Source organism: Dermacentor andersoni, chromosome 5 (assembly GCF_023375885.2).
Source record: "Dermacentor andersoni chromosome 5, qqDerAnde1_hic_scaffold, whole genome shotgun sequence".
In the NCBI taxonomy this organism is placed as follows: Eukaryota; Metazoa; Arthropoda; class Arachnida; order Ixodida; family Ixodidae; genus Dermacentor; species Dermacentor andersoni.
Genome location: NC_092818.1, coordinates 67071580 through 67086642, shown reverse-complemented (window position 1 = coordinate 67086642; position 15063 = coordinate 67071580).

Below are 15063 nucleotides of genomic sequence, written 5' to 3'. Positions count from 1 at the left end.
ATATTTCTCATGTGTTTCTATTCATGAATTAGAATTCTAACGTACTCATTTCTGTTTTTCCGACAATGTTGTTGTAACCTTTACTTGGTTATACGGCATAATTCTCTTAATTGGTACAGAGACGCTATAAAATCGACACGGGCAAGTCAATCTCTGCAGTATCATCTTAAGTACCACGTTTTATAGGTTTATAGCTTGTAACAAACGCCAGCACCAAAAACAAGAAGGTGACATTCTTGAACAAGTGGACACTCTAAGTGAAAACAATCGGCAAACTAATCTTTGTTTCAAATGCCGCATACATCACGAAAATTGGTTCTACAAAAACAGAACATATGTCCGTCCCAAGATATCTTGGGAATAGCTCCCAAGATAAGGGTCCGTCTTGAAAAATGCGGCCTATGACATACCGTATGTTCCTGATTATAGTCCGCAGGGCCTAACTTCTCTAGAAGTTGGGTGCTTCAACTTGTTCATCATCATCATCATCATCAGCCTGGTTACGTCCACTGCAGGGCAAAGGCCTCTCCCATACTTCTCGAACTACCCCGGTTATGTACTAATTGTGGCCATGTTGTCCCTGCAAACTTCTTAATCTCATCCACCCACCTAACTTTCTGCCGCCCCCTGCTACGCTTCCCTTCCCTTGGAATCCAGACCGTAACCATTAATGACCATCGGTTATCATCCCTCCTCATTACATGTCCTGCCCATGCCCATTTCTTTTTCTTGATTTCAACTAAGGTGTCATTAACCCGCGTTTGTTCCCTCACCCAATCTGCTCTTTTCTTATCCCTTAACGTTACACCTATCATTCTTCTTTCCATAGCTCGTTGCGTCGTCCTCAATTTAAGTAGAACCCTTTTCGTAAGCCTCCAGGTTTCTGCCCCATACATGAGTACTGGTAAGACACATCTGTTATATACTTTTCTCTTGAGGGATAGTGGCAACCTGCTGTTCATGATTTGAGAATGCCTGCCAAACGCACCCCAGCCCATTCTTATTCTTCTGATTATTTCAGTCTCATGATCCGGATCCGTGGTCACTACCTGCCCTAAGTAGATGTATTCCCTTACCACTTCCAGTGCCTCGCTACCTATCGTAAACTGCTGTTCTCTTCCGAGACTGTTAAACTTGTCTTAGTTTTCTTGTTTGTTTTAGTTCTTGTCTGTTAAACTTGTTTTTAAACTTAGTTTTCAACTTGTTAGCAACCAGTAAATAGTATACATATAGATAAGCAAAAATGTCAGGGTCAACCAGTAAACGCCAAGTCCTCTATTACGCTGCATGTAGGACTCGACACTAAACGGCGTCAAAATGACTCTCGTCGGGTGCGCCACTACAAAACAGTTCAAAGCATGCCGGATTCGACGAATGGCTGGCTCCTCAGTGTCTTCATCGCCTTCGGGATCTGTGGTTCTTGCACAGGGTCGACTGCACTGAGCTCGAGCAATTCCGTGAAGCTTGGAGCCTTCGTTTCGCGTATTATAACGGTGTTTTATATTTTACGGCAACCATTGGGGAGGTGATTTTGCTGCGTGATTCAGCACGAGAGAAGTTCGCAGGCACAGTCCGGCCTTGCCACCTTCAAGCGTGCCTCCGACCTGAAGAAATAATGTAATTTCCGCACTCTTAAATATAGTCTGCACTTCGCGAAATTTCAACTTTGAGACTTGTATACAGTCCGGAGAATATGCTAACCTGAAAGATTCTCGTCGGTCATATGCCTACAAGTGCTTAAGGAATGCCAGAGACATCATAGTCTCTCTGAAGCAGTAGCGCCGGTGGTGCCTTCGAGGAAGCCTTAACTAGGAACCAACTCGTATGCCGCATATTTGAATGCGTGAAAAACGCACAAATGCGTTGATGAGGCAACCGCTTGACGGATTTTAATGAACTGCGTTGCATTTTGGAGTGAAAGTTCGATTCTATTGACGGTAGAGAGCCGATATTTCTTATTAAGGGCCTTAAATTTCTTCGAAATATTGCCGAAACTTTTGTATGTTTCAAAGAAATAGAAGCTCAAAGTTTACACACATAACTTCGCTCTAAAAGTAGAGCGCGCTAGTCTGTAGACCTCATATTTTAGAACAGCTAAAGTGGACACATTTCATATATGAATTTACAGCTTATGGGAAGTCCTAGCAATGTTTACAAGTGTTTTGCAAAAGTCCCAATCAAATAATAATGATATATTTGATAGCGGCGTATAATACATCAGTTTTGTCCGCTTTGAATATAATGTTAGAGGTAGTAGACATAATTGTGATAGCATTTTTCATTGCTTAGTTATAGAGTTGTAAACGTGCTTTGTTTTTAAAGTTTGCGATATTCAATTATTTTTAATAAATGTTGCCGGTATAAATCAAAATTCTGCTTCCAACAGCCACTAGACGTTAACGCTTCCTTTTAAATGCAACACATCTCATCAAATTTGGTGAAGTGGTTCACAATTAAAATGTTTTTTTTTTTCGTTCCGATGTATATAGATCGGAGCCTCCGAGCTAAACCTTCCTCCTAAATCGCAAATGGCTAGAAACGTTTTGGTAACGTCAGTGTTATAACAGTCGATTTACCTCCCGGAGAGTATATAGCTGCAGATGTCTTCTACATCTGACGCTAAGTAGACCGCTCATACTCACCGAAATACTATTATGCGTGCTCTGATTACTGATGAAAATAGGCTGATGATGATGCATGTTCTAGTTGAACTCAACGTCACAATGTGCCATCACCCGCCCTTTTACTCCCACCTACGCATCCCATAAAGGATAACCATTATATAAGGACCACTGGGCTACATATAGGCTATATATATATATATATATATCCGTATTATTACAGTATCAGTTCCGCATAGGGATGCCGACACCGCAAACTGTGACCACTGCGGCCATGAAGAATCCATTGGCCATATTTTGTGCGACTGCCCGCAGTAGTCTGCAGAGGGAATCCCTTCGCCAGGAACTCAATTAGCTGGACGATCGACCACTCTTGGAAGGAGGAATTCTACACCATCGACAGAATCTAACGTCACAGAAGAAGGCCGCGCAATTGCTGCGGCGTTTGTTGCGTTCTACCGGCCTTTGTGAACGTCTCTAAGTGGAACGCCCTTTGTGTGTTGTATCTGCGTGTGCATTTTTGTAACCCTTTCCTCTCTGTCCTCTTTCTAATCCCTATCTCCAAACCCCAGTGCAGGGTAGCAAACCGGAGACTAGTATCTGGTTAACCTCCCTCCCTTTCCTCTTCATCTCTCTCTCTCTCTTCTCTCTACGGAACATATAATTAGTAGCAGCGCGCGCTGGCTGCAACATCATGTGCCACTTCGTTTAACGACGACGCTGAGCCATTCTGGACTGATGAATATGTTGCGTCCGAGTCTTTTCGCCTGCTACAAAGCAGCGCATGACCTATCGTTGCTCTAATAGCTTTGTGTGCTCTAGTAGAGCTCAGCACCACAGGATGGCAGTACAAGCGGTGCTCCTGATGCTTATGTCTGCAGCATCCGGTAGGTGATATTTGAGAGCTTTAGCTTGTCCGTACAGGTAATAGAATTTCATGGTATACCGTTTTACTTCAGCTACAACTGATTATTGTTATTATTTATTGGCATCGCCTTTGAAACGAGGCGGTGACAAATGGTCACCCAGGCCTGCTTGAGTTAGTCCGATATGCTATAGGGGCTTTTCATTTTAGAATTTTCGTAATAATCTACACAATCTTTTTCCTTTTCCTCAAAATTCTCTATCTACATTGTACCGCTACCTATGCCTGTAACGGAACCGGTCATATCAATTTCTTCCCTGCTTTTTTTTCACACTACAGCAACAGTGTTAGTAGAGACATCTTGTGAGTCTTTCTCCAACCGCAACGTTCTAAAGGAGCCCTTAAACACTTTTTTTAACATAGTGTAATGAAGAAGAAGAGCACAAGGACAAGGCTAGCCAGATTGTCTGTTCCATGCCTGCAGTGCAACCAGTGGGCCGGCCTGATCGCCAGTGCTTAGCACAAGCGTGAGCCGTTCGGGCAACCAGCTGTTCCTGCTCGGCGTCACCTGGCTTCTCTTCTCGATTACGAACAGTAGCTACCATCTGAACTGTTCAATACACCCCATTACAATAGCAAGAAAAAGGTTGTCGGTCTGTCGTGTAAGCTGCTGTGAACATGTGAGCTAAATATTACTGCACTGCAAGCCGCTGGAGATTTACCATCTCTTGCAAAAAAAAAACAGCAAAAAATTGCTTGCTCTCGCTTCCGCAATGCCGTCATGCAGCGTCATCAAAAGTACCTGGCGCACCAATGCTATTGGCTGATTTCGTGATCGCGAGAGCGTTCTCAATAATACGTCATTTCTAATGTTGAGTAAAAAGTTAAAAAAAAAATGGCTGTGGCTTAGCTAAGGTCAAGCCCAGGATGCGAAGCATACTAGCCTTTATTTTAGTTGTTGAACCACTGTTTAGCCTGGTGAACTGCTGTTGCTTGGCTATATTTGGTTCGGCTAGACGAAGAAACAACTCATGCAGGCGAGTGCACGATCTGAGACCCGGCTATGTAGCTACGCGGCCGCAAGCGAGCGCACGAGTTGAGCCTCCGCTTTTGCAGCTGTTATGACGTCATATGGTAGCTACGCGGCCGCGCGGCGCAGCAAGGAAGAGCGTGGTTCTGCGGCTAGTATGCTTCGCATAAAACATGAGCGTGCGAGCTCAAAAAGACAGAAATATCATTTAAACTTTGCACAGCCCGTAGCTGCGTCTGCTGCGCTTGACCTCCGAGATGGCAGCGGCGTGCTGCGTAACGCAGTCTACCGCGGCTACCGCGGGATGCCGCGACGAGCCCTGTGGCCGTAAAGCCCCTCAATGTCTGAGTGCCTCGAGCGACCAGTCGCGCGGCAATGTTGCGTGAATCCGCTGGCTTCTTCCAAGCTCGGAAAAACACTTTATTGTAGCAGGTATTGAGCAACATAAAGCGGTATCGGGTGGTTTTCATGTTGCTTTGCAATTTTCTCATTGACACTTTTAATCTAATTATAATATTTGAGTAGGGGATTACTTAAGATCAGTTATTACGCAATTAAGCGCAATGAAAGAAAAAATTGACAGTGGCTTAGCTCGGCTATGCCAGGATATACGTAGCGAAAGCTAAGGCATAGCAGCTTAGCTTTGCTTAACCTTGATTGCAAGTCCAGGTTAGTCTGGTTGTCTAGCTATGTTACGGCGTTTAGTCAGTCGTTCGGCGCGCTGTTCGTCTGTTTCTTGGGCGATTCGTTTCCTCTTCATCTCGTTCCGATGTCGATTCCAGGCCTCCTCCTGCTTACAGAATGGTCGCCGTCCATACTGCCACCTTAACTGTGGTTGTGGCGCACGCGAGCTCTCCTTTTCAATCCTCCGACGTGTTATCACGCATGCGACGCAGCTGGCGAAGCGAGCGGAGGCGAGCGCAACGACGAGGAACGCGGTGTGACGTCATACGAAACGGCGGCGGCGGAAAGGTGCGGCGCTGAGCAGCGGCGGAACACCTGTGGCTTGGTGCTACTAGTGGCGCATGCGCAGTAGTGACAAGGGAGCGAGAGAGAAAGAAATATCCGCGGCGAGGCGCACGTTGTGACGTCATGTGCCTCCTCGGAGCACCGCCTCGGCGAAATCGCAAGTTCGCGGCCAGTAAACTTTCGCTTTAATAATCGTATCTCCAAGCGACGGCCAACAACGTTACCTTCGTTCTGTCTAGGTATTTGAAATATAAGTAAATCTTGGTGCATGATAGTTGAAACACCCTATATATAGGGTGTTTCAGCTAACGTTATTCAATCTATACAGAAAAAAATGAGTGAAAGAAGACTGCGCAAAATACGATTTTAAGACCTACGGAATTCGGCTATCAAAACGCTGATGATCGAACACCGTGGGTGTTATAAATGTATCTTGCCCTGGTGTTTTATGCTTTTTTTCTTTGAACAGCTTGGCTAACATTAGCTGGTACACACGGTATATATGCATGTATACATATATATTTACACAGAAATAAATAAAAATTTCGTGTGATTGGTTTCAGACCCGGGTAATCCAGTAAAGAAAGCCCGATGCTCTAACCCCGCATGCTAGAAACGAAAAGAAAGCACCTCTAAGAATTTCCTTCGTGAAAGCTAGCGCTTGAGACGCCTGGCACGTTAAACGCGTCGCATAATAATTATAAAGAAAATCAATGCCCAAGCTCTTCGCACAGGTGGTTAACCAGAAAAACTGAAACGTGCTGCCCCGGTGTTTATCACTGGGTTAATCCAGACGGTTCATTAAACGACAGCTTGGTAGGCTGCGGATCCTCAGTAGGCATGCAGTTGCTGCTTGCGGTCGGCTGCACGAACCTGTTCTTGTGCCCGAGTTGCAGCATCGGCACGGCGTAGACGCGCTCACTCCCGGTTCTGCTGGCGCCGCTGCTGATCAAAAGCTGCCTGCTCCTCAGGAGTACGTATGACACGTGTGTGTGTGTGAAAACGTTTATTGTAATCAGATCCGGAGGCTCGACTTCTTAAGCCAAGGCGGGCCGCTTTCACGTTGGCACTGACAGGCCAAGCCTTTCAGCGACATCATGGGCCCTGGACTACCCATTTTGGAGCTGGAGAGAGCCTGCTGTGTGCGCGCTCGGCTGCGACGGAGACCAACGACGTCCATACAGTCGCAGCAAATCACGCACCTCTCTTTATTTTTCTTTTTTCGCGCATGCGGTTGCGCCGGAGGAGTTTTCGGCGTGCAGGTGACAGACGGACGGACGAATCGGCTAGCCATATACAGCTTCGCTGTAAAAGTCAGGGAGCCTATACGTACTCGTCTTGTTTTAAAACCGTGCTTCCATGTAGGCTCCCCATAAAAGGTGAGCGGGCGTTTCTTAAAGGGCCTCTCACCAGGTCTCCTCATCTTGAGCTGACAAGCTCAGAGCATGCATTGAGCGATAACGATCGTGTCTGCAAAGTATTACATCACTACGCGCCGCGGAAAGGTCTGAAATTTCAAACCGAACGCCGTTTTTCCTTCTCCTCTCGGCCGCCGCGCTCCAAACCACAGGATGACGTATACTCGCGTCCCTGCGCCTACGTACTCGAGTCCACAGTGTGACGTCGCTCGTGGTAGCACGTGACTTCAAGAATTATTCAAGACAACATCTGTTATCTGTGCGATCTTTTGCTTGAATTGAGGAAATAATAAAACACCAACTGAATGTCTGCGTGTTTTTTTTGTTTTACTTCGCACCGAAGCAAGTGAAATGGGGGGTACTTCCGCGTCGTCTGCTTGTTCCCATGGTCGTGCGGTCACGTGCGCAGGTACCGAAACTATGCCATTTTCTACCGCGTTCCAGCGCGTGATGATGCTTCGCGATCCACTTGTTCTGCCTCAGTATTCGTATAGCACTAAAATATACCGTTAGTCACGTGTCTTGTGCACAACGCGCAATAACCTGCGCTGCGCAAAACTATAACAGCTCGCGCGCAACGCCGCCGGCGGAAGTGCGTAACGCCGAAAAAGAAATGAAGGCGGGGCCCGTGACGTATGTGTCACGTGATCCTCGAGGTCCGGCATGAGAGAACGCAGGGAAGGAATTTGGCTTGCTAGACGGGGCGAGTGGAGAGAGCGTCTCGCTTGGTAGTGTAGCTCGCTTGCTGAAATCATGGGTTCGCGGCACTGAAATATTTATATCTCGGCTATAGTGAGCCAATTTGAAACATTATTGCGACAGAACACTCCCCAGAGGACACGTAACAACTTCCAGCGTATAGCTAAAATTTGCTATGGGGCCTGGTGAGGGGCCCTTTAGGAAGTTAGGGGACGCGTTTTACCCACGTTGAAAAAGAATCAACATTAACAAGCACTCATCCACGAAATTCGCAGCGCCTCTTTCATTATGTGTTTCTGCAAGGTCAAGCACGTCGTGTCGTGTAACTGGACATTCTTTAATGCTGGATAAAAGTACCGATTCATCTACAAGGTCCTCCGTGGTGGCTAAAGGGATGCGTTCGTCACCGAAATTTGCCGCGTGTCTCTGGTCGTAATGCGTAAGCTATCGCTTACAAACATATCAATTGATGCAAGGCCGGTTCTGCGAGGAATTTGCGCTGCAGTGAGCTGATCGAGGCACCATTTGTTGTATCACTGAGTAGTTCCGTAGAAAAGAAGGCCAGCAGCAGCGGTATAGCTATAAAAAGAGGCGGAGAAAGCTTCGTTTTACTTGAGTCTACAGTCATTTGTCCCTCAAGTGCGTGATCCCCCCTCATGAGGGAGGAACCACGAGCAGCAGGGCTTTCCGTGAATTACTCCGAAAATTTTCCGTGTATCACAACCCACATCTCGCCACTGAGACCTTGTTGCAATTCCGAATAGCCCTTATCCCCGCCGAAACCTTGCAGAGTAAAGTGGTGCACACGGTTCGGCACTGGTAAAGGCGAAGCTGTGGATGGCAACCATACTTCGTTCTGATAGTCTGTGGCGTAAGATACTGTATCTGTATAATACCTTTCTCGTGCATGCACAGTAACGTTATTGCATATGATTCCATAGACAATGATCAACTCATCAAACCATACAAGTCAAAAGCAAAAATTATGCTGAATGGCCATTTAAAGTGACACTAAAAATGAAAATTGTTACCTGTATTGATCAATTACCCCTTTCTACAATAATAGAAACGCCCCTCTTACCACGCGAAGGCGTTTGGTAAGCCAGAAAAGGTGCAAAGCGGAAAGACGGGTGGTAACGCTGTCTTCATCTAAGCGAGCCAGAACGCCGTGACGTCATTGATCTTGGCAGCGTCAGTTGGTGCCAAGGTAATTGCTTATCGGTAAAATGAAATGCACGGTGCTCTCAACGAACCAAAACATTGAACATGGCAAGCTTCGGTAACCATTACTCAGCCGACGCCGAAATTCCTGAAAAAAAAAAAAACTTTCTAAATTAAGTGACGTCATACTCATGTACCAGTGGTCCAGTTTCAGCGCGAAATTCAGACAGTGCAATTTCGCGAGTTTTGCGAGTTCGATTAGGGTCCGGGTTCGGCCTTCTGCATAGTTTCTGGTTCGCTTCATGTTCCGTTCTGGAGAATAATAATAATGATAATAATAACAATAATGGGTCGTAGTGGTTTGAACCGGTTCACAGGAACTCATAGCGGTTTTCAACAAAACAGAATCGAATTTCTTAGAAAAGAAGGTTTTGCAGCCTAACTCGCAAATTTATTTGAGGGAAATATAGTTTATCCCGACTCACACGTGACGCGGACCGATGTACGAACTCCGTCTCAGAAGTTCATTCAGCGACTCAGGGGAAAACCTCTGGGATAATCGCATCATGAATGTTGACGTTAATGCGATTAGCATTGAAGCAATGTAGCGACACGCCACGTCTGCCACCACTCAAACTCGTCCTGTATGAAGCGCGTATGGAGATGTGTTCATTGATCACGCTGCGCCATCTAGCGGCGACGCGAAATTGGCACGTGGCGCGTGTATGAATATATTATTTTCAGACACAACTGTCTCGATGTATGTGTCGCGGGTTCGATTCAGGTCAGCACCGGAGCAATTCTAGATTATTTTTTTTTGTCAATGAAGTGTGTCACATGCCCAAAAGCACATACTCAGCCATCCAAGTTGGCGCCGAAGAATGTTCATTGAAGACCGGCACATGCCCAATATGGCACATGCCCAGTGACCAAAGTTGGTCTGACTATTTGTCTTGAACCCTGCTCCATCAGCACAGCAGCTGTACCACTAATGTCATGTAGCATATTGACACGTGTACTTGTTTGTCATTATCGGGTGACACGTTTCACCGCCTAACAAATGTTATCGCACAGTGCAGGACGCGCCTGCATGTATCGGAAGCTTCTGGAATGTTATCGATGCTTCCATCCGCTGTCTGACCGAACCTTATGTAATCTGATCGCATGTGTGCGCTACGCGAATAATGTAGAACTTTGTGGAAGGCACGCGGGTCCCATCGATTACTCTGGAACTTCGACGATTAATGTATAAAAGCCGACGCGCTTGACCCGCTGATCAGATTTTCTACGATTGCCTACCGTGTTCGCCGCTATCGTTGTGCTATAAGTGTAGCCTGTTTTGTGGGCACAGGTTCGCCCAATAAAGGTTTTGTCTTTCACAGTATTGCTACTGTGTCATATACTGTGTTCTTCAACGTCACCGCCACGTGACAATATGATACACACTGGCCCACGTTGGTCGGGAAACGGTGGGAGCCCGACATATTAAGGCGCGTTCACAGTGGCGGGAAAACGGGCAACGCAGAACGTTTTCCGCGAGCCGCCTCCCGCAAAAGCCGGTTTTTCTCCCGCAGACAGGCCGCTGTGCCGTCCCGCAGAGCGATGGGTCGGGTACCTATTTTTCCCGCGCCGCTGACGAGAACAGCCAATGGGGGCCGACCGCGAACCGTGACGTCGGTCCCAGTTCAGTGACCCCGTCGGCGGAGGCAGAGGCTGCGCGCGTGCTGCGGGACACTCGGCGGTTGCTTTGCCACCATGAACATGCGACTTGAGGATTTTGAGCGGTTCCTGGAATGTATTCGGTGCTATCCTTTTCTTTATGACAAGACGCATTGCGACTATAAAGACACGGATGGCAAAACCAACCGATGGGAATTAATAGGACTGGAGTTCGGCCTGACTGGCCCAAAATCGGCGCTTCCGTGCATTCCGTGCACGGCGACGGTGCAGAAGCAGCGAACAAGCAAGTATAAGTACGTTTACCGTAGCCAACAGCTCATCGTTCGAACCAGCCATCCTCGTGACAACAAGGGCGACGCGAGGAGAGCTAGCAGACGGTCAAGACGACCACGCGGGAAATCTGGTGTCACATGATTATCCCCTTCCCTCTCTGCTCTTTAGGGTCCTCCCTCAACGCCTCCTCTCTCTACATTCCAAGACAACCGCAGCGAGAAAACGCGCGCAGTGTGATCGTCATTCCGAGCAGCTGCGACGCAGCATCGACGTTGACGCTGTGCCGCTGCGGGAAGTCTCCCGCTAGTGTGAGCGCGCCTTTAGTCGCCTACAAGTGCGTGAAGTTCCCAACTTTTTTGTTCAACTTCGTTGAACAAAAGTTGTTTTTGTTCAATTTGTTCCTTTACGGCACAAATTGAACACACTGTACGCCACGGCGTGAACAGGTACTTGATTTGTTTTCGAAGGTCACAGTGCCCAGTGCGTTGAAAACTTGTTTAATTCCACTTAGTTTCACCTGTAAGCGGCACACCTGCGTGAATATCACCCGTGGAGACAGGGACCAATGAGGGACTTGTATATTAGTATTTGGCAAAGAGTGATAGGAGTTGCCCATTTATATTCTGTACAGGCTGCCCACATTTTTCATCACGAAGGGCAGCTTTCATAGCCGTGAAATGAACAACAAAACGAATGTCGTGCAGTGGGCTTAAAATAGGTTGACGACGACGACGACGATGATGATGATGAATGTCACAAGTGAGGTGAGGTTATCGATGTTATTAGAGTCTTACCTTTAGCGTGGGTATCATTTCCAGACTACGGGAGGCTTTGAGCCTTTGTCCAATGTTTCCTCTCTGACGTTACCTACGAGTGCGTCTCGGTGCCCTTTACAGTGACTTCTTTGTCAGACCGGTTTGGAATGGTTCCTACAATAAGTTCCGGTTCGAGTTCTTATAGGATAGCAGAAAAATAACTTAGTTCCAATTAATTTAATTATAGGGCTTTATGTGGAAAAAGCACGATCTGATTATGAGGCACGTCGTAGTGTAGGACCCCAGAAATTTGGACCACCTAGGGATCTTTAACGTGCACCTGAATCTACACGGGCGTTCTTGCATTTCGCCCACATCCGAATGCGGCCGTCGTGGTTGGGATTCAATCCCGCGCCCTTGTGCTTAGCAGCCCAACTCCATAGCCACTAAGCAACGACGGCGGTTTTCAGCTCCGCTTTTCTACACAGTTTCGTTTTACTTCGACAGCCTGGACTGCACAGTTTGGGCAGCCAGTCTTTCTCAGCTGTCACTCGTGGAGGAACGCTGTCCGCGTCAGGGTCGTGCGTTTAGAACAAGTAATTCTTCTTTCTTGTTACTGAAGCTTTTGAAAAAAAAGATTTTGTGGTCATTTCATGGTCGGGATGGTTCAATATGACGCATTACACTCTTACTTAACTAGTCGGTAAGGGAAGAAAGAGAGAGAGAGTGATTTCATTGGCAGCAAAGACAGAGCATTGGGCCTGCACTGGGGAAAAGGGAAAACGAGTGAAAGTATTGGGATGGATGATGAGGAGGAGAAGAAAAGGCGTGAATGCGTACGTAGATTAGACGGTGACCCTACTATACCAGCGGAAACGTTTTCATGGCTTGAAGCTAAGTTTACTGAATGAAAGCCGCGCCTCTTTCGCCTCTTCTGAAAATAGTCTTGCAGTATTGTGCAGGTCTTACACATGGGGAATAAAAAACAACTTCTTTTTTTCTTTACAGCACCTAAGTTGAAACGATACACAACATCCATGACTCCGCTACTACTACTTCATTGTACTTTTAGCTCGTCCTTTCAAATTAGCGCACCACCGAGACCGTAACATGATTTACGCATTCGTTAAAGGCAAAATGGCTCTCGCGTCTTCTAGTAGATGCTCGTCGCATGCTGTGCTGCCAGTCAACTTCCCTGAGAGGCTGTTGACCAACTCCATCAATAAAATACTGTCGAAGCAGACAAAGCAAGTGTTTGTCACGTGTGCGCGAAATCCGAGCGAGCCTATCTCTGTCTGCATGTACGCCGTCTGCATGTACACAGAGCCCACCGTCAGCATGTACGAAGGATTGTGCGAGCTGACTGCTCCGCCGCCTCTACCGACACCAGCGTCGGCTGCACGTCCAAGTCTCAACCGACGCCAAGGTCATATGGCCGCTTCGGGGCTCTGACACAGGCTGCCGTTGCTCGCTGTTCAGAATTCGGTACATATGGGATGTGCATAAACATTGATTGATTCACGCGAAGTTAACTGTCTCTGCCTTCACTAAAGACGTTGTGCGAGGTCAGAGTAAGAGAAATGGGTACCGAGCTCACACGGACTGCATCGCGTACGAATAGACAAGCTCCGCCACCGTAGCTTTCGCTTGCAGCTTTCGCTTCATAGCCAAGAAAAGTTTTCCGTGATGATGATGATGACAATGATGATGATGATATGGTGATTAAAACTTCTGTACTTGAAATTGGGAAGGGGAAATTGGGAAGGGGCCCCAACTCCGGGGTTCCTACGACGTCTTCGGCAATGGACCGCCATGCCCAATGGATGAGTGCCTGGCGGACCCAGTGGGCGAGCTTCGGAGGCACCGTCGCGAAGGACGCCTTCCCACAGAATCGTGGTGCGGGATGCATGAAGAATACGGGGGAGGGAAGGGAAGCAAGGAGCGGCGCATTGCGCCGCTACGTGAAAGGTCGTGGATGCAACATCACATCCGAGTATGGAGTTGCTGGTCTAGTTTGTAAACAAAAATGTGCGGATTTTTGAATTTATATGTGAAGAGAAGCTTTCCTCAAGCCTTTATCGAAATGCAATAAGTTTGCCTGCTTCATTTCTGCGTCTTTCGCGTAAAGGAAACTGCCGCACGCGCATGTGCTCTAGAGCACCCGTACTACGCAATGTGACCACTCTTATATTAGCTTGTATTTCTTAATTTCTTCTTTTTGTTTTTGATGTACCGGCCGCTTCTTGGCCGACAACTTCTTGAGGGTACTTGCCATAGTATTGACGTCATCAGCATATTCAACACACCGCGATCGTCTCCGAGAGCTAGTTTGGCACGATATGTGGTGTACACGTGCTACTGTGGCCCAATGGTTAGAGCATCAGGCTAGCGGGCCGTGGTTAAAATCCCACGGAAGCGCTTTTTCTGGTTTTTAGAGCGACGCTGTTAGGGCTCTTTTGCTCACTATCGTGTCCGTGCGTAGAAAAAAAATCCCGATGATGGTGTGACGCCGGGCCGACCCGTGGCAGAGGCGCAGTTCGCCAGTAATGGGCCCACATTCACAGCTTCGCTGGTCATCCTTCTTTGCAGATTGGAAGGGCACTGAGATTTATTTTTTGTTAAGAGTGAGGAAGAACTTACTCGACCAGAATGCGAGCACCCGATCACTGACCGACCGACCGACCGACCCAGGCGAAACCACGGTATGGCAGGTAAACAAAGGTTCGCTTAAAAAAACACGAAGTTGCCTTCGTCAATGGGGAATCAATGGGGAAGCGAACTGCTGCCAAAGTAGCGCTAGCGTAGACGGGTGTCTGGATGGATGAATGGATGTTATGAGCGTCCCCTTTGGAACGGGGCGGTGGGTTGCCTCAGCAAGCTCTTGCTAATATACTGTCTAATGTCCTACCTACGTTGAACAATAATAAAAAAAGAAACACTACGAACTCCCACAACCAAATTTTCTGATCCCCTATGGTGAACTGTACTTTTGTACGTCACCGTATATTTTTTTTGTCGTTTCCCTACTTTTCTTCCACCAAACCTCCAATCACCTTTTACTAATCCCTATGCGGATATGTTTACTTTTCCACTGCTCTCGCTGAACCCAAGGGTTTCAAGGAGGCCAGCGGTACCTAAATCGACCGCTGGGTAGACGTCTTCACATTCTAATAAAACATTCTCCATAGTTTCCCTAGCTTTACCGCAGCAAACACATGCTTCTTCTTCGTTCTTATATTGCGCTTTATAGGTGCGTGTTCTAAGGCATCTCGATCTTGCTTCGAAAAGCAATGAGCTTCCCTTTGAGTTATCATAAATTGCTTCTTGTCTAGCGTAGACTTGTGTCGCCACCTATCGGCAGCTGCGGAAAGCAAGACTGCCGTTCCGTCTGGGTGGCCACGTGTGGGAGGCGGTTGGTTTGAAGATTCCTGCGCCTGAAAGCGACCAGCCACATCTATTATGGAGCCATTCCCGTTTGCAGAAAATCGTTGCCGCTGGACGATGAAATGAGGACGACGACGAGGACACTGCTCGGCGCGTGTGGCGTACGTAAAGCAAAACAACTAGGAACACGAATCCATTGCCAGAGGGC